Source organism: Sceloporus undulatus, chromosome 2 (assembly GCF_019175285.1).
Source record: "Sceloporus undulatus isolate JIND9_A2432 ecotype Alabama chromosome 2, SceUnd_v1.1, whole genome shotgun sequence".
Taxonomy (NCBI): domain Eukaryota; kingdom Metazoa; phylum Chordata; class Lepidosauria; order Squamata; family Phrynosomatidae; genus Sceloporus; species Sceloporus undulatus.
Genome location: NC_056523.1, coordinates 43910336 through 43930479, shown reverse-complemented (window position 1 = coordinate 43930479; position 20144 = coordinate 43910336). Strand labels below are relative to the sequence as shown.

At 41.6% G+C, this 20144-nt stretch overlaps 1 protein-coding gene across 1 annotated transcript in view; it reads left to right on the top strand.

Annotated features, from left to right (window-relative positions):
* Nucleotides 1-20144, top strand: part of SUMF1 (sulfatase modifying factor 1) — an 891645-nt gene that overhangs the window by 315978 nt on the left and 555523 nt on the right. The window lies entirely within an intron of this gene.

The following is a 20144-nucleotide window of genomic DNA, read 5'->3' as shown; positions in this document are numbered from 1 at the left end:
AGAAGATTGCTTCAGTTTCCAAGCAAAAGGAGTGGGGGAAGGAGGGAGGTGGATTTTTCCCTTCTCTGCACTTGCTGCTAGATGTCCCTGAGTCATCCCCAGCTACAGCCAGATGCTGTACTGAAAAAGCCCTGCAGGCAAACGTTCCAACCAGGAATGTTGATATGTACAACAGAGATAGCAGGCAAGTCCTGCTCCAGCAAGCCATACACTTAAGAGGAAGAATGATCCCCATCAGTTCAAGAAAAGGTTTGGCTTTTCCAGAAAACTCTTTGCGCAATTTTTTAAAAAGAAGAACACTTCTCACACTGAGGTCACAGTGGAGGAGGAGGAAGATGAAGAGGAGGAAGCAGAACAGTGATATGGCCAGAGGAATGCACCACCCTATCCTTTTACTTCTACAGGACTTCCACTTAGTCCTTCTTCTTCTTCCAAGTGTCCCTGCTGCCCCTCTGTCACTTCCTACCGCCTACTATTACATTACTCAGAGGCTCAGGGGCCAAATGTTCATTTGAGGGGGCCCTTCTTCTCACCGTATTGTTTGTCAATGTCTCTTCCCACTCATCCCATTGCCTCATTGGAAAATAAAATAGTGTTCATATTCAAAGACATAGCCTTGTTAATCTGTATAAATATATAAAGAGATCATTTAGCACTTTTGAGGTTGAGAGAAAGAAGTTTGTAGCATAAGCATTCATAGACAGAGGCCTCATTTCAACGTTCTCTTAGTACCTGTGGACAGAAGTTTATACTAATGAATGGGTGAGCAGGGACGGGAGTGTAAATGGTAACAGAGATGGAAAACATCCTGGTATGGTGATAGGGTGAGACATTGAGTTTCAACAATAGTCCTAAAGAGTAGTTAGTGGGCAAAGGTGAGAGCCAAGGAGGGTAGGTAAACATCTGAATAGTGGAGGATGTTCTTGGTCTGGTGTGTTGATATAGGCTTAAGACCAGAAAAAAAGATGTAATAAAATGGGCATGAGAATATGCTAGCACCTGGGATTCAACTGGTGTTATATGTGTAGTGTTCCAGGAAACCAACAGCAAAAACTGAGCATTGGTTCACTGCCCTGAATGACACAGAAGCCACAGCCAGCATTGCTAGTGAATGGCACCACTCCTGCAGTGAACAGTAGCAGTTACGCAAGTACTATACACACCAGCAACCCAGCTGTGATGACAAGCAATTCCACAGCATGGAAAGCTGCTCTGCAGCTTGGAAAAAATACTTTTTTGGCTTGTAACTCCCAATGGCTATGCTGGCTGGGGGACTGTGGGTGATGTAGTCCCAAAAATAACTGTTTTCAGGATGTGAGATACTTGTAGAACCTCTTTTTTATCACCACCTACTACTGGCAGCCGCACAACATAGCCTGACAAAACAAAAAGGTCCAAGATGGCAGCTGTGCTGTCAAAGTGGCAAAAGGATTTTCTGCCTCCCAATGACAGTGTGGGAAAAGCAGGCTGTGGCAAATAACTGCCAGTCCTATCCAAAAAGATCAACCCCACCTGTGTGTTCCAGACATGGGCTGGTTGCATTGCAGACGGGTGAGTCAGCTCCTTAGTTCTTGCCTTCAGCTGCTCGGAAGCTAACCTCAGAAACAGAGACAGAGGCCCTGGCCCAGAACTCAAGGAGAACCAGAGTGGGTCAGCCTAGCAGCATTTGATGCCACCGTTTATCTAGAGTGTCTGGGAGAAAACTTTCCATCTGGACTTGACATATGGCAGAAAGACAAGATGAAGGCAGAGGAAGAGATACTCTGTTGATGGAAATAAAGCATGAGAATAGCTCATTCCACTTCTAAAGGGTTAAGTCTGATTAGGGATGCTAATTTTGTGTTCCTAAAGTGTGTTTAATTTAGTTAATTCATATGAAAAGGACATTCCAGACCCATAGAAGGATGCATGTATAGCAGGCAGGTTTTTCCAATAGGAGTATGGAATCTCAAATTATTGAGATTATCAAGAGTAGTAGCCAGTTGTATGGCTGAGCCACACAACATAATGATTGATTATCAGTGTTGATTGGACCCATCCATGTGAGCCCCTCACATTAAATAACTTGTCTGCCCTTTCTTGACCCCGAAAACTAACTGCTTGAGGCAGGTGTATCACTCTCCCTAATCTGAGGACTTGTCTTGGATGCATGATCCTAAAGATTTTTCTTAGAGTTACCAATGTGAAACACAATGCCAGTCATATGTCTGACCTAGGATGAAGTAAGGATGATGTGAGTTCAGCCCCGTAATTCCTCCAGCAATGACTGACTACCGAAGCTTATTGCCCTAATCATTTAGGGGATTCACTGTAGATTTAATTCATCAAGCATCAGAATATATCCAGTCCTGGATATTTGCTAAAGAGCAACACTCTTTTGGTTACTTGCAGTGCATATATCAAGACAAGATGTGTCTACAGCATATGATTCCATCTCACGTTAAGGGATACCTGTTGGATAGGAAGTGTCCCAGCTAGCAGTGGACAGTTAACAGTGCTTCACATTGTCATTGTTATTTTTTTTTCCATTGTATAACTTAATGTTTAAAAGGAAACCATCATTTGACAGTAATCTGATTCTCTCTCTATGTATCAATCAGGAATTCAGTTTTTCCCCCCTTCTCACCATGCATCATATTTAAGAGGGGATGTTTGGTGGACTGTATGTAGGGGGGAAAGTATAAATCTCAACCATGTTTATCCTAACTCAGTTTTACCTAGTTCTTGACTTTTTCCTATTTGTATTTAGGATGAAGGGCTAAAAGGCTAAATATTCCAGCAGTCATAATCCAGAAATCTTTCAAAGTCATGTCATGTTCTCAGAAACAACTATTTTAAAATGTATTTCCTAATATTTGCCCCCTGGTATCTTGTCTATAATAATGGGAGCTAGACACTTTGTTGTTGAGCAGCGTATAGGCATCAGGAAATTATCTTCAGGATCACATGTACCTGACTGGTTTTGTGAAGATGGCAAATTTTAAAAATGATTCTTAATATGGTGTTTTTTTAATTGAGGATGAGATGTCAAAAACAGAAATGAGGTAAATCTATAAGCTTCTAAAAATTGTTTGTTTTATATAGGATCTCTGACCAAAGTGCAAATAATGGCTACTGTAATGAAACATAAGTTCAACATCCATTTTTAGTGATAATATGTGTCACATTTAAGCTTTCATCATTTACAAATCAGCCAGTATTTCAAGCAGACCTCCCTCTCCTCTTGAACTTGTGGTATACTGAAGGAAAAGCATTTACATGCAAATGAAGAAAAACAATTTTCAAAAGATCAAGGAAGTTCTGCACTACGTAAGAATGTATTTGTAAAAAAGGTAAAGATGTTTGGGTTTTTGTAGGGAGTGTTTCTTGCTCATTCTATGAAATGTTTAATACCTTGAATATCAGGGATTTGCTTTGTCATACTAAGCTGTAGTCTAGCAATTTTAAAAAAAAACAAACCTCCAGTAAAGTACTGTTTACTAAGCAATAAAACACAAAGTAAATGTTAGTCATGAGAGATAAATCTACCATGGTTTTAAAAGTTTCTCAGAGAAACTATATAATTGTCTTCTGAAAAATTTAGGGTCTGATTTTCCATTCTTTTTCCCCCTTCTGATAACATCATGAATAGAAGGATTGTGTGAAGGATCACATACCATACTGCTCCACCTCTCACTGGTCTGCTGGATTAGAGACCTCAGCAGGAAAGAAGGAGAATGCACTGCTACATCCTTTTTTGTGTACAGGCTGGAGTCAGTTACACTTTCTATTTCTTCCACTAATAAGCCAGGATCCTGATGGTGACATATGCCATCATAACTCTCAGTTATATCTGTGTACATACTTGATATTGCCTAAGAAGGTACCCTATTCCTCCCAGCACAACCTCATCAACACCAGTGTGCAACAACAGCCAAGGGACTTCCAGGTGTAGTTCTGATCTTCTAGCCAGTGATTAGGCTCAAGCTGCTTTCCACATCTGGCAAAGAACAAGCAGCCTTAGGTTGGGGGAAGAGGCTGTTCTTTTTCTACTGGTGCCCTCAAAGCAGTTGAAATGCACCCCGAGACAGCCCTCCAATCCTTCTATGCTGGGAAAAAAGAGCCATATCTGGCCAGACTTTTGCACTGGGGAAGAAGTGGGGATGGGGAGACACCTTCAACCCAATATTGACATACGTTCAATGACAGCACACTTGCTTGATCTAAGTAATAGAAAATCCCCAGAAACCTACATGTATTTCTTTGGATATTGTCGATACCTCTGTCAGGAACAATTGGGCTTAGGAACATTATTTTCCCTCTCTTATTTGCTGCAACTCACAGAATTGCATATGCCGGGTAGAGAGCTCTTGGAGCTGTAAAAAAAAAAAAAAAGCTGCTTCTGAAGCCAGGAAGCCATCCAGTTCTGTGTCCAGCTTTTCCCTATGCTCAACCACAAAAAGTACACAGTGGCTATAGGCAGCGAAGGGTCCACAAGTCCTGGAATGACCTTGGGCAGCCAAGCTGGGCATTGGACCTCCTCAACAGTGAAGGCTATAACTTCATAAAAACCCAAGAAAAAGCCTGATTGAATCACACTAAAGTTCTATCTTGTCCAAGCAGTCTGTTTGTAAAGGTACACTTGAGGGCAAATGCAGTGGAATGTCATGGTAAACACAAACTGTATAACTACAGTCATAAGAAAGTTCTACAGTTAATAAGACTTCACAGTCAGGTAAAAAGTGTTAGATTAGAACCTTGAAAGTTTACAGATTTTATGAAAAGTAGTTGGCACACAGCTTGTCTGTAAATTCAAGGAACTACAGTACCATTTTTAGGAAACTTGGAGGAGCTGCCTGTTTCCACAATATGTCTAAAAACCTGTCAAGCACAATGGAGCATACTAGTTCTGCCTACCTCATCTCTCTCACACACACATCTAATTCACTGTTTAGCCACTGCAACCCCCCTCCCCCAAGATGTGGCTGGTGAAGAGCAGAAGAGGCATCAGAAAAGCAGCTGGCTCAATCAAGGGAAGTCATAGTGCCACTCTATTCTGCTTTGGTCAGACCTCACCTGGAATACTGTGTCCAGTTATGGGCTCTACAATTCAAGAAAGATGTTGACAAGCTAAAGTGTGTCCAGAAGAGGGTGACCAAAATGGTGAAAGGTCGGGAAACCATGCACTATGAGGAGCGACTTGAGGAGCTGGGGGTGTTTAGCCTGGGGAAGAGAAGGTTAAGAAGTAACATGATAGCCATGTTTAAATATTTGAAAGGATGTCATATTGTTTGTTTGCTGCTGCTTATTTGCTGCTACTCCAGAGACTGGGACATGAAGCTAAATATTCAAACTACAGGAAAAGAGATTACATATAAACGTTAGGAAGAACTTTCCAGCAGTAATTGCTATTTGACAGTGGAATATGCTGCCTTGAAGTGTGGTGGAATCTCCTTCTCTGGAAGATTTTAAACACAGATTAGATTGCCACTGATTGGGAATGCTTTGATTGTGTGTTCCTGGATGGACTGGATGAATTTTGTAGTCTCTTCCAATTCTATGCTTCTATGATTCTATTTTCTTGCAGCCAGATGTAAAATGATTACAGCATCCACTGAGCTCCACTGTCCTCCAGAGGTCTCAGATTATGCAGTCATTCTGCCTCTGATCACAGGAAAATAGCTAGATACACCACCCCAGCCCATATTTCTCTATGCTAAAACATAGCTGGGAATAAGGTGGAACTAGGCCTACATATGTCACTAATAGAATGCCAGCCTTAAAGAGTCTCATTAAGGGCACAGGATGTAGCATTAGTATTTGTGCTGGGTCTAATTTGTATCCACAGTGACAAATGAAACAGCCTGAAGCCCCTTTGTGGCCTTTTCTAGGACAAAGATTTGAATGTGACAATATGACCCCACCTGTTACTCTACCCCACCTTTGATACTCAAAGCAGAGCAGCACCTACCCAGCTTGATTTCTTTTGGAAAGGGAGATTACTAGATACTTTATGCATTTCTCGTAATATTTTAGTTTATTTTCCAAGTAAACAATGAGCATTGGTTGGGAGCAGATTTTTTCCTACAAAAAAGTGCTGTTGCCTTACATCAGAACTCCTAAGAAGCGATCTTCAAAAGGCACTTTCCAGACCTCCTCACAGCAAGCTCTCTGCCAAGCATCTGACTCAAACACACTCAGACTTCATCCTACCTGTTATTTTTTGCCAGAACATAAACTTGGGCTACACCATCCATACCCGGCATGATAAGATACATACATCTCCAGTGCCTTCCTGGTATTTCCACTATTGAGAAGTCATCTACTGGCCTGCATATCCCCCAACCGTCCTGATTTGGCAGGGACAATCCCTGTAAGTCCTCTGTAGTTTCACATTTTCAGCTGCTTTAGTTTCTCTCTCCTCTTGCTATATTCCTGTTCATCACCAGGTTACTTTAATTGCTGCAGAAATGAGTTCAGTGTACAAAAATGGTTTTCACCCAAATTTGAAAAATGACTGCCAAAGCGTGTTAAGGGATGCGGGCTGCAGCCAGGCTGTACTCAGATGGCGAATTTGGAGACAAAAGCCATGTGATAGGACCAGGATGCAGACAAAATTAGGCTTTGATTCAGGAGAAGTAAGTCACATTATAAAGCTATATGATAAGCCCCTTGGGCTAGTCACTCTTAGCTTGGCCTGCCTCACAGATTTGCTCTGTAGATAAAGTGAGCATGAGATCCACTGTGGTGCCGTGGCATGCGCATTGGACTATGACTCTGGAGACCAGGATTCAAATCCCAGCTCAACCATGGAAACCACTGGGTGACCTTGGGGAAATTGCACTGCCTCAGCCTCAGAAGATAGCAGTGCCAACACCCCTCTGAAGAAATATGCCAAGAAAACCGCATGATAGGGTCGCCTTAGGGTCACCATAAGTCAGAAAAAACTTGAAGGCACTCAACAACAACCTCTCTGTAGATAAAATGGCTAGGAGTGGAGATGTGTATGTTGTCTTAAAGTCACTAGAAGGAAAACAGGACATTAAAATGTAAATAATAAATGAATTACAAAGATTATCACTGCAGACAGAAAGTATCCTGAGAAAAGTGCAACTAGAATTCCATACTGTCCTTTTGTGCAGAGTGTGGACAGTGATGTCTTACAAATTACAGTAAGATGTTGGATACCATCTATCCACTGTTCATTTCTCCCAGGTTCCATTGTTCCATTAGGAGCCCTGGTGGCACAGTGGTTAAATGCCTGTACTACAGGCACTCACTCACAAACCAAAAGGTTGCGAGTTCAGTACCAGCAAAAAGGCTCAGGCTTGACTCAGGCTTGCATCCTCTGAGGTTGCTAAAATGAATACCCAGATTGTTGGGGGCAATTAGCTTACACTTTGTAAACTGCTTAGGGAGTGCTTGAGTGCACTGATAATCGGTATAGAAATGTACTTGCTATTGCTATTGCTTGCTATTGCGACCACCACTGTAATGTCTCAGTACTGCTGCTATGGCTAATTCAACTGCTTTATTGTCATTTGATGCACTTCTACCTGATGTAGAAAGAACCACTGGGAACATCAGTTTCTGAAACTGAGTTAAGCACCTGCGTGAACTTGGTCCCTTATTTTTTTAAGGTTCAAGTCTTCAAACACCTATAATTCAGTGCTAAGTAAGGTTACTTTTTGGACTTCATTTTCTAGAACTCTTCAGCCAGATCGCAATGATCATGTAGATAACTTTGTACTTTGCATACTGTTGCAAAGCCACCATATGAAGACATAATCTGTAAAACATTAAGTTGTTCTTTATGTACTACAAAATTGGGACTTTCCGTATCATAAGGGCTGACTGCTTTATTCAAGAAACAGAGTGACTCCAGAGTTCAGGCAATAAAGTGATAAGTGTTTCATATGTCCTTTACATCCTGTCTAGCTCATCAATGAATGACCCCTTTCCTACTCCTTCAGGGCATGACCAGAAACCAAAAAATATGGTAATGGACCATCATTACTCAAATAACAATCTTTTGTGACTGGAGCTTTCCGAGTATCAGTACCATCTCATAAAGCAGTCACATAGATCAGCTTCTAGGTCACATGAATATCTCTGCCAGTGTGTCCATAAATGATCTGGTGCTAGATTGAGAAGTAAATGTGATTCATTCTATTCATATGGTTGCCAAGGCACAATATTATTGTTCTATGGGATCTTATGACCACACAGAAACAATCCCTAAAACATTTCTATGGAGTTAGATGCGTCACAATAGTGAAGTATGAATTAGTTCAATGTCGCTTGCTTTCAGTGCTATATACAGATTAATTGATTGACTGACTGGGTGACTGATGGTTTTTATTTTATGCTGTTTTATCTATATCTTAGCCGTCTCTCAGTGCTGATACTCAATGGTGGTTTACAACAAATTTAAAACAGTGACAAGTAAAATCAAGATCAAATCAGATCTAATCAAAACAAAAATTATAATGCTAAAATATAGTTAAACAAGTATAGTATTAAAACACTGGTGTTAAAAATTATGTTTAAATGCATACAAATAAAAATACTTTTAAGTAGATGAAACATTAAACAAATACTATCATTTTGAAAGTGCTATTTCTCTTCTTCTGCAGATACACTATTGTTGTTTGTTGTTAGCTGCCCTCAAGTCGGCTCTGACTCATAGTGATCCTGTGGATGAGACATCTCCAAGAATCCCTGTCCTCCACTGCCCTGCCCAGATCCTGCAAGCCCTTGCCCCAACTCCCCTCTGATTTAGTCTATCCATCTGGTTTGTGGTCTTCCTCTCTTTCTTCAACCCTCTACCTTTCCTAGCATTTTTGTTTTTCCTAGTGAACCATGCCTCCTCATGATTTGGCCAAAGTACTATAGTCTCAACTTGATCATTTTTTTCTTCCAAGAAGGGCACTGGTCTGATCTGTTCATGAACCCATTTGTTTGTCTTCTTGGCTGTCCACTGTATCCTAAGTACTCTTTCCCAGAACCACATTTCAAATTAGTCAATTTTCTTTCTGTCTGCTTCCTTCACTATCTAGCACTCATATCCATATATGGCATTTGGGAATGCAATGGCCTGAACTATTCTGACTTTACTGCTCAGTTGTATGTCTTTGCTCTTCAGTAGCTTTTCCAGTTTTTTTCATAGCTATCCTTCCCATTCCTAGTCTTCTTCTTATTTCTTGCAGTCTCCATTCTAGTCAGTGTTTGATCCTAGATGTGGAAATTCTTTAACTATTTCAATTTCCTCATTGTCTAGATTGAATCTGTGAATTTCTTCTGTGGTCATTATTTTTGTTTTCTTTATGTTCAACATCAGACCTGCCTTTGCACTTTCATCTTTGACCTTCCTAATTAACTGTTCCAGTTCCTGAATGTATATTATGGTGTCGTCTGCATATCTTAGGTTGTTAATGTTGCTTCGTCCTATCTTTACTCCTCCTTTTTCTGATTCTAAATCTGCTTTTCTTATGATGCTTTCAGCATATACATTAAACAAGTAAGGTGATAGGATGCAGCCTTGCCTGATCCCTTTGCCTATTGGGAACCACTTTGTTTCCCCAAATTCTGTTCTGATGGTGGCCTCTTGTCCTTGGTACAGATTCCTCATCAGGACTATCAGATGTAGTGGCATCGCCATACACACACACATAATATATCTGTCCATCCATCCATCCATCCATCCATCCATCCATCCATCCATCCATCCATCCATCCAGTGTGCAAGGAGAAGAGAGACTCCCAATATTTGAACTGATTTTATTACCATAATATTCAAAGTGGTTATTTCTCTCACCTCCACACACTCCTTTCCCACAACTATATGTTTGTTTATGCTTTATTTCTTTTGACGAAACATGTGCAAAGCTGTTGTGACATGGCTAAACATTGCCAAAAATCGGTCTCGCGTAGGACATACAGCAGAGTTGGGCAACTGCGTAGCTCTGGGACCCTTTGGAGGTTGAATGGATTACTGAAAAATAAAACAACAACAACAAAAACTCAAAAGTGTCCTGAGGTCCAGTTCTGGTTCTCAAACACAAGTATGTTTTTTGTTGATAAACAGTACAGGGAAGAGTTACTACCGTTCTCTTGAACCCTGTTGAAAAATTGTTCTGTCTGTGTAGGGTTACCAGCTTCTGTGCCTTTAATGGTTGTGCAGGGGCAGGAATTTAATCAGACATTGTTATTTGGTTGCATGATCAGCAACACCTGCTGAAATGCCCTCTTTTAACACCACTGTCACTCAAGGCAGGGGGTCTCTGTACCATTGCTGGTCCCTGAGGCATTGGCTGCTGGTCCCTAGCAAGTTTCCAGGAAAGAAGAAAACAATTTTACTGCCAGTTCCTGGCCACTCTCATCTGACAGCCTGAGAAGCACTGGTGTGTGTGCATGTCTCTGTGTGTATTCTGTGCCTTCAAGTAGTTTCCACCTTATGGTGACTCTAAGGTGACCCTATCATGGAGTTTTCTTGGCAACATTGATGCAGAGCCGGTTCGCCATTGCCTTCCCCTGAGGCCAAGAGAGTGTGACTTGCCCAAAGTCAATCAGTGGGTTTCATGGCTGAGCTGGAAATCAGACCCTGGTCTCCAGAATCGTAGTCCAGCACTAAAACTACTATGTCATGCTGGCTCCCAAGCACCATTAAAAGTACAGTGGACCCTTGTTATACGCTGGGGTTTGGTTCCAAGATCCCCCGTGTATAACAAAATCCGTGTATGCTCAAGTCCCATTAAATATAATGACATAGTAAAATGGTGTCCCTTATTAAAAAAATGGAAAATCAAGGTAAATTTATACTTTTTTGGAACACTTTCAAACCGTGTATGCTTGAATCTGTGTATAAAAAATCCGTGTATAAGAAGGGCTGACTGTATAGGAGCGCTCTCCAGTTTTCAATCTGGCTACTGTAACCTAGAGGTTGCCAGAGGTTGCCCTTCACCATCTTCTTTTGGACAGAAAAAAAAATCAGTTTGAGGATTCCGGAGGTACTGAAAGCCACAGAAACATCCTTGAGGGCCATGGGCCCTACAGCTGCACTTTTCCCGGCTGTGGACTAAAGGATTAGCATCTACTGACACAGGTGGCTTTGGTTACATAAATGGTCTGAGACCAGAGAACTCATTCTACCTCAGCTGGCAAAAAGGCCTCTGCTGTTTTCTACAGGGCAATCCAAAACCAGGGCTGGATAGGAAAATACTGGCAATTTTAAAAGAACATAGAATACCACAGGTGTGGTATTCATTTTCTGTTTCCTTGAGTGCACTTCTCCTCAGAAAAAAAAACAATTAAAGGACTCTAACATTGCCTCAGACGTACGAGGAGGAAGCTGACTTGACATGAGACTTGTACTGCTTTGCTTTCATTGCGGAGGCAGCCAAAGTTGCAATTATCTGGTTCATTCTAGGGCTGCTGGCCTGGAACACGCCATGACAACGTGTTTCTCGTTTCAAAGCCTCTTTTGTACTAGGACACAGTTCAAGGGATCTTGCAAAGCCCTCTGGAAACACTCGGTGCTTGCCATTGCACGCTTTGGAGATGAAGGGGGCATTACTTCTCTTCACAGTTTCTGTGACATCGTGTGTGGGAGTGAATGGGGCAAGGAGTTAAATGTTTGTTAATGTGTAATGAAGAAAGAAAAAAGCCACCTGGAATAGTCTGAGAGGGCTCTTGTCTGAAAAGTAACTTTCCCAAACTCTGGAAACATCCATGCCATTTCTGAGCATTTTGAGAATATCATAGAATCATAGAATCATAGAGTTGGAAGAGACCGCAAGGGCCATCCAGTCCAACCCCCTGGCATGCAGGAAATCCAAATCAAAGCATCCCCAACAGATGGCCATCCAGCCTCTGTTTGAAGACCTCCAGGGAAGGAGACTCCACTACACTCCGAGGGAGTGTGGTCCACTGTTGAACAGCCCTTACTGTTTTCTATAAGGTAAGCATATAGCCTAAACAGTAGATATCAAGATGTCCCCTCTCTTAGGCTTTCCAAGAAAGAAAGAAAGAAAGAAAGAAAGAAAGAAAGAAAGAATGGTATAGATTATTTAGGTGCTTAGCAGAAGACATAATTATCTAGAATTCAGTCCTCTGTATTACCTTCATCCTGCAACACTTCCAGGCAAACAGCATTGGCTGTAGTAACAGCACAAAAAATGCTAAAATTATGTGTGCCTGTCAATTGCCTTTAATTTGGCCTAGATGAAAATATATGTGTCTCCTTTCTGAGAAAGTGTTTGGGTTACAAAGGAGGGCAAAATGCCATGCCTCTGTCCCACGCCTTCCTTGTTTGCTTTGCACATGCGTGTGCGCACAAACACACACAGTCCACCTTTGTATTGCTCTTAATGGGAATATTCTGACTTTATGGACAATTTTTGGGTTTTGTGACTTTGCATACAGCTGTATGGTTTTAGGCTTTCCCCCTCCCCAACAATTTAAAAATGGAAACAGGCAATGAATTAAGCAAGCAATAATGTGTGTAAACAATGTAAGTAAGATATTTTCACTTGCTTCACTATCCCTTCACCTTGCCACACTCTGATGGATAAATCCAATGTTAGATCAAGGAGATTATTGCACATGTATTTTCTCCCGATTCAGGCATGGGCTAGGCATTGCATGGGCTTGGACAGGTGAAAACAGATCTTATTGCATGCCTTTTTGCCCAAATCAGCCGCATCACATACCTGATCTGGAATCCTGGCATAATTTTTGAAGGACAGGAAAGTATCATAGGTTCTAAAATTATGCCAGGAGTCCAGGTCAGATATGCTATGCAGCTGAGTTGGGCAAAAAGGTGTGCAATAAGACCCATTTTCACCTGTTCAAGCCCATACCCAGCCCATGCCCGAATCAGGCGAAAATACATGTGTGATAATCTCCCTATATACAGCAGAACTTTGATATCAATGGGGCTTAAGTTAATTGTGACTACAGTAATAAACTCTGTTAATTCCAATGGCTCTACTGTTGTTATTGTTGTGTGCCTTCAAGTCATTTCCAACTTATGGAGACCCTATCATGGGGTTTTCTTGGCATGTTTCTTCAGAAAAGATTTACCATTGTCATCCTCTGATGATGAGAGACTGTGATTCTTTCCATGGCCAAATGGGGATTTGAACCTAGGTCTCTAGTCATAGTCCAGTGCTCAAAGCACAACACAAATAATTTTGGATTGAAACCCAAAATTTAGGACACACAGGGTGTTGTAGTGTTATATTTGGAATCTTAGTTTGAATGTAGGAGAAACATGAGTTCATTGACATCTTTTTTAGCATACTTTGTGACTGAGGGGAAATAACTTTCTGCCAACTGACAAATTACACAAGGTGGATGAAGGAGGATGAGATGTTCATGTAGGAAACAACTGAAGACAGGAGTGAGGAGGTAATAAAATGGCAGTGGAGGAACCCTCTAAACTTCTGGTGGGGATAAAAGTGGTCAGGGAAATAGCTGATTGTGTATCCTATGATTTTGGGCCTATTGGGATTATGATACATCATCCATAGCATAGGTATTTTAGCAATATCAGGCCTACATGTTGTGGTCTCTTCTAGTCATGGTTAATAGTCAAATGTGGTATGAAGAGAGATCTTATAGCACCTTTGAGAATAACTGAAAGAAAGAAGTTGGCAGCATGAGCTTTCATAGACTTAAGTCTACTTTCTTGCTGCCAACTTGCTGCCAACTTTTTCTTTAGTCTCAAAGATGCTCTCTACATAGTGATTCTACAAACTAATACAGCTATATCCTTGAAATCAAATGTAGGGTTGCCAGAGTGAAAACAAGAGATGCCTCCCGCTGTCCCTTTAATAGCTAGTTAGAAGAAAGAATTTCAGTCAGTGATGTACAATTGTCACACAACCAGCTAACAAGCAACGCTGACCAAAATTCTCTCTTCTACACCACTATAAAAAGAACAGGAGCTCTCTCCAGTTTTTACTCTGTTAAACTTCATCACATGTCATAGTATAGTGCACCCTATAGCAGGAGTAGCCTTCCACATGTCATTGGACCTCATTGCCCATCATCCCCAAACGGCATAGCCTGTGGTGAGGGATGGTAGAAATTGAAATCCAGCAACCTCTAGAGGACCACACATTCCCCATCCCGGTCCTCTAGTTCTCCAACAGTGGAGAATCAAAGCATTTTTTTCAGTAATGCTTCCCACATAGGTACAAATTGACCATGGTTGCATATGGTGGCAAGGGTCAGGAAGAAAGTATAATGATCATCCCATTAAGCATTCATGTTGTGGTATGATGCACCCAACCTCATTGCCCATCATCTCCAAACAACATAACCTATGGTGAAAGATGTTGAGAGCTGGAATCCGGCAACCTCTAGAGGGCTACACATTCCCCATCCTGGTCCTCTAGCATCTCCAACAATGGAGAATCAAAGCATTTTTTCAGTATTGCTTCCCTCATAGGTACAAATTGGCCATGGTTTCATATGGTGGCAAGGGTCAGGAAGAGAAGGTAATGATCATCCCGTTAAACTTCCATGGCATGGGTTATTGCACCCAGCACTGTCATCGCTGGTCACCCTCCCATATTTGCTTTCTTGCACAATTTCATTTTCTTGGGGCAATGGGGGTGGAGAAGTACCTAATCTTATATTGCTGCATTCTCAGGAGTTTGCCTAGCAATCCCTATTTATGTTCAGAAAGAGGAGGAGGAGAAGGCCACTAGAAGAGTTATTGCCATGTTATTCAGCTTGGCTGTGCCAAGCCCACATGGGGATCAGGTTTCTGCTGAAAGGGTGCCAGGCACGTCTGTTTCCAGGAACCAGCAGCCGTATTTAGCCTCAGGCTGCACATGAAAGACTGCAGTCGGAAACGTGACATTGTGTCAACATTCAAGGCAGGTCACAGCTGGGTGAGACCATGAAAACAAGCCAGGGGAGGGGAACTCAACAACACGCCCTGTCTGAACAGTCCAAGTGTGGAGGCAGTGTGCAAACCTAGCCCGTCACAAGCTGATAACTCCAAGCCTCACAGAGGCCCTTTGATGCTTGCTCTCCCTCCCTGCCTCTCCTTCTAATGTGAGGGCTGTTTTCCAGCCAGGACAGAGGAGGCTCACATGCCTAAGAGCATTTTGGGTGAGCACGGCTTCAAAGCAGAGGAAGGAGGACATATAGGGATGGGAAGGCAATCGAGCATGCACATTTCACATTTGCATAGCCAGTTATATAACGAGAGAGTGTGCTTATGCAGGACTTTCCGTGGGAGGAAATTAGAGCAACGCCCTGCAAATATCCCTCATGTTGCCCGGCCTTGTCTCCTGGTGACAGAAAAAGGCTCCTGCTGCCCCCTGTGACAAAGTGGGGGCTTTTCCAGGCCTCCCTCAGTTTTGCATGGACACTTTCCCATTTTCAAACCAGCCCTGATTATGCAATCACCATTACCCAAGTCCAGGGATTTTCAAGTTCATTTCATGTGTGCTAGCTAGCCTCAAACACAATTAAGCTCCCTTTTGTTCGCACAACTGTCAGCAACAGTGGAATTCCTGGGCTTTTAATCCACTTTATGGTTGGGGGTTCTTGTCATGTGCCTATTAATCTGCATTCGGGTTAGTGCTTCCCCCTCCCCCCCCCCCACACCTTCGAGAATGAATTACTTTGGATCAATCTTGCAATCAGTGACACAGAAAAGAATGACCTCCACCCGCTTTTCTGTCAGTTAGATTACTTGTGGCCCTCCAGAAGCTGCTGAACTGCAGCTACCAGCATCCTTCAGGTGAATATGCTGGCTATGCGGTTTATAGTCCATCAGTTTCTGGAGGAGTGGTGGAAACCATTAACCAGCTCATTGTTTCTTTTGGGTTGGTTCAGCTTGTTTGTTAGTTGTGTAGACACTGTTACTAGAGCCAGTGTGGTGTAGTGGTTTGAACAATGGACGAAGAACCCTAAGACTAGGGTTCCAATCCTGGTTTGGCCATGTAAACCCACTGGGTGACCTTGGGCAAGTCATAGTCTTTCAGCCTCAGAGGATGGCAATGGCAACCCACCCCCAAAGAAACTTGCCAAGAAAACCCCATGATGGGTTCACTGCCTTGGGGGTGCCATAAATTGGGGAAAATGACTTGAAGGCATACCACCACCAGGCCAGTTCTAGTTAATTACCTGTATGGAGAAAGCAAGCAGCCACAGAATGTTGTATGGGAAGGTAGAATGGGATACCTAACCATGCCATAACCACCACCACCACTACTACTACTACAAATACCACTATCTCTATTAGTTTGACAGTCTATCAGGTGTAACCAGGTTTTGGATTATCAGTTATTCAGATTGCTTCCAAAGAAGTTTCACTTTTTGTAATTGTGCCACTGTGATTTTTGTAATTATGCCATTGTGATTTGATCTGTGGTGATTTCATTCATTTTGTTAGTCCATTTGGAATTGCTCCCAGGGCACTTATCCTTACTGGAATCACAGTTTTCTTTCCTCGGTGGCCAAAAGAAGTGAAGTTATCACTTTTAAATTTATAGTATTTTCCTGGAAGAACCAAATCTCAGTTTATAGATCTCAATATTTCATAATCTTTTCCCTCTCTTTGTTTTTGATTCTGCTACCCTCTGGGATTGTCACATCTATAATCCAGGCTTCCTTTTTCTCAACTGCATTTATGTCTGGCACATTTTAATCTAATCGTTTTTCCATTTGATTCTTAAAGTATCATTTTTAGGTCACCATTTTCAACAACTTTTTCAGGTTTATATTCCCACCAGTTTGTTGCAGAAAGAAAATCATATTTTTGCATAGATTTCAATTTATCGTTGCAGCCAAATTTATTTGCTTGTTTGATTACCACTTTTTCCCAGATGAGGACTCAAGCCTGCTTACAAAGGTTTAAACAAATTCAGTTTAAAAAATCACCTCATACAGAAGTTAACAGTATTGGTAAACTATCAATAAAATTAAAAGTAGTTGAAAACATTACCATTAAAAAGAAAACAACTAATATATAATAACTAGGAAACATAGGCCTTCCTACTTCAATGAAGGAAGGCCACAAACATCCGTTACTTGTTCTACCAGTGGTACCCATACCACAGGGTATCTAGCTTGATACCCATGGAACAAGTAACTAAGAGCAAAACCTTATGGCTAAATACTCAGAAGGAAGTCCCAATAAAGAGGATTACTCCAAGATACTTGTGAATAGGATTGAACAATATATGATGTAATTTTACTGCACAATCCTCAGTATGATCATTACTCAGAATTAAGTTGCACTGAATCCAATTATGTATATATTCAGGTAAGTCTACATGAGATTCAAGCCTTAGCGAAAAAGTTGCTGCAGTAAAAGCTATAGCACCAATGCTATGATCGTGAGTCTGGAAGCTGTCAGATGACTTTATTATAACAAGAGTAAGCAAGAGCAGTTCACTGGACAAGCTAGAACTCCTTCAACATAACTAAAATTGTGATTCTACATATAATCATAAGTATGCACTGGGATATTCATTAAGGCTTACTTCAAGGTAAGTGTAATCATTTCAGATATTTCAAATAGTTGAAGTGGATTTGAAGAGGAAAAGGGTCTGTTTTGTTTGGGTTTTTTAAAAAAACAAACACATTTATTTGCTAGAAACCTAATATTTTTTAATGCAACCCTGGAAGAAACATGTTGGCCATAACCCAGAGAGTTACATAGGCACACCCAATGGCACATGCATGGTCAGCATGACTTTGCTTTTTCCTTTCTTAGAAAAGCAGAGAGCCAAACACAATCCTTCAACCATCACCACTAGCATGCCACAAACTGTTTTCCAATGGAATTCCAAAAACAGTTTACTGGGCACTAGTGGGACAAGGGCAGAGGCTCCTGTCCAAGAAACATATCAAAAGCACCAGCAGGCACCGCTTGCCAGTCATTCAGCTTTCTGGATTGTGGCAACAATGGCACTGCTGCCATTTGCAATTTTTGTTGGCCTCTGGTGACTTTTTTTTTAAATGGTGACAAGAAGAAAGTACAACCGACTCATAGCTTTTTTAATGTATTTCTAGCTTGTAATGTAATCTTTACAACAAACTTTCCAAAACAGATCCAGTATTTTTCAAGGGAGAATGAAACCTCACACAAACCTAGTCTAGGTGAATCTGGTACAGAATAGCTGGTTCACAGAGGTGTACAGCAGTCACACCCAGACAGCGTGTTGGAGCATGTAGCAAAGCCTGAGGGAGAATGTAGTGACCTGGGAAATAGGCATGGCAGTTGGCTTACCCCTTAAGCCAAAGCATGTGCCTGTCATCTATATCAAGCCAAGCCCAACCCTGCCTCTGTTTAAATTGAAAAGCCATTTCTCACTGACTTCTAGAAACACTGAGAAAGGAACAGAAAGTACCTCTATTTTATTAATGATTCTGGAAATTTGAAGTGTGCTGTCAAGTAAGGATTATGGGATATTTTTGGTTTGAAGGCATCTTTGGCATGGGTAATAGAGTTACATCTGTGGAGATCTACAGCTTCCAAGGGAACACACTGCAGATTCAAGGAATGTTACTAATTTTTCAAAGCAGTATTTTGGATGAGGAGATTCCCAAGCTTCACCTGTTGACTGGCCTAATCCAGTTATCTTTCTCATAGGTAGTCATCTCCCTCTCCCCTCAACACCACCATCTGATGTTTAGAATGGACTGAAAAGGTATTTCCACCCATTGCTTTCCCTAGCAAACAGGGGATATGAACTGATAGATGTTACTCTCAAAACAGTCTTGTGAGAAGAAGACAAGAAAAACACTGATAGCAAGAAAGATATATGGATTGTTATGGGGTTTAAGAGGACAGGCAAAAGGGTTATAAACATTGGCCAATATCCTAAATCATAGACATAGCAAATGCCTAATTACATATTGTCTCCTGACCCAGCATTCTAAGTCTACCATAACAGCCATGCCAAGCAATGGAGGTTTGTCCTCCTGGTTACTGAGGTGCTGTAGGGTGACATTTCCAGCCTTCTCCTAGTCAATGATCTATTGTGCAACAAGGATCCTGCTTCTGATTGTCACATTGCAATCAAGGGGGTGGAAATATCACCCTGCACTGCCCCAATCACCCACAGAAGAGACCTCCATTGGCTGCTGGTTATTAAAGTAGGTTTGTAGGGGGCGTTTGAAATTGTGGCAATAGCACCATGATCATAAACAGGAATAACAACCATTTACAAAAACATAAGTTACACATTCATGTAATGTGGGTCCATAGGATGCCAGCCAATGTTTTCAAGGCCTATGGCAAACCTATCAGAGGGTTTTCTTGGGCTGCATCTACACTGCCTTAACTTCTATATTTGTAGTTTTGTGAGATATTTAGCCTTCTTTCTCAGAGTTCTGGTGCCACAACAAATTACAAATCCCAGGATTCCATAGTGTGGAACCATGGCAGTTAAAGTAGTATCAAACTACAGTACATCAATTTTGCAGTGTGACAGCAGCTACCATAAAATTTGTTGAGAGGGGGCTTGCCTTTGCCTTCATCCAAGACTTGCCCAAGGTTACCCAATGGATTTCCATGGCTGAATGGGGATTGGAACCCTGGTCTCCAGAGTCATAGTGCAACACTCAAACCACCACAGCATGCTGGCTTAGCATTTATGCAACATTTTAAGTGCCCACAAACATTCAACGACATAAGGGAATTAGTTAGCTCACATAGGATACATGTAGGCCTAATGTTTCTTTTGGTCCTGGAGTAGACTCACTGAACCTATTGGATTTATCTATGTGTTGACTCACTAATGAACAATTCATCAAATGGGTCTATTCTAGTCGGACTAACAAAAAGAAAAGTCATGGTTTCCCTTAAATTACAGGACAAGTTGGAAAAAGAGTGTTGTGACTTCGGTGCTGGTGGGTAAGTTATAACAAAGGTGAGGTTTGAACTAGGGCAGGGTGGGGGAGTTACTTGCCTCTTTGGATCACAAGTTGCCAGTGAACCCAGAAGTCCACAGTTCATATTTTCAGGCAGCTTGCTACACTTCTTTTCTTTTTGTATTTCATCTGATACCTATTGAGATAGTTCTGAAGTTCCAAAAGGAAAGCTTGGAATTGCTTTTAATGATAGGTGCCTGTCTGAGGACCTAATATTCTGGGGCATGGGGAACTACATAGATAAAAACACCCCATGAGAA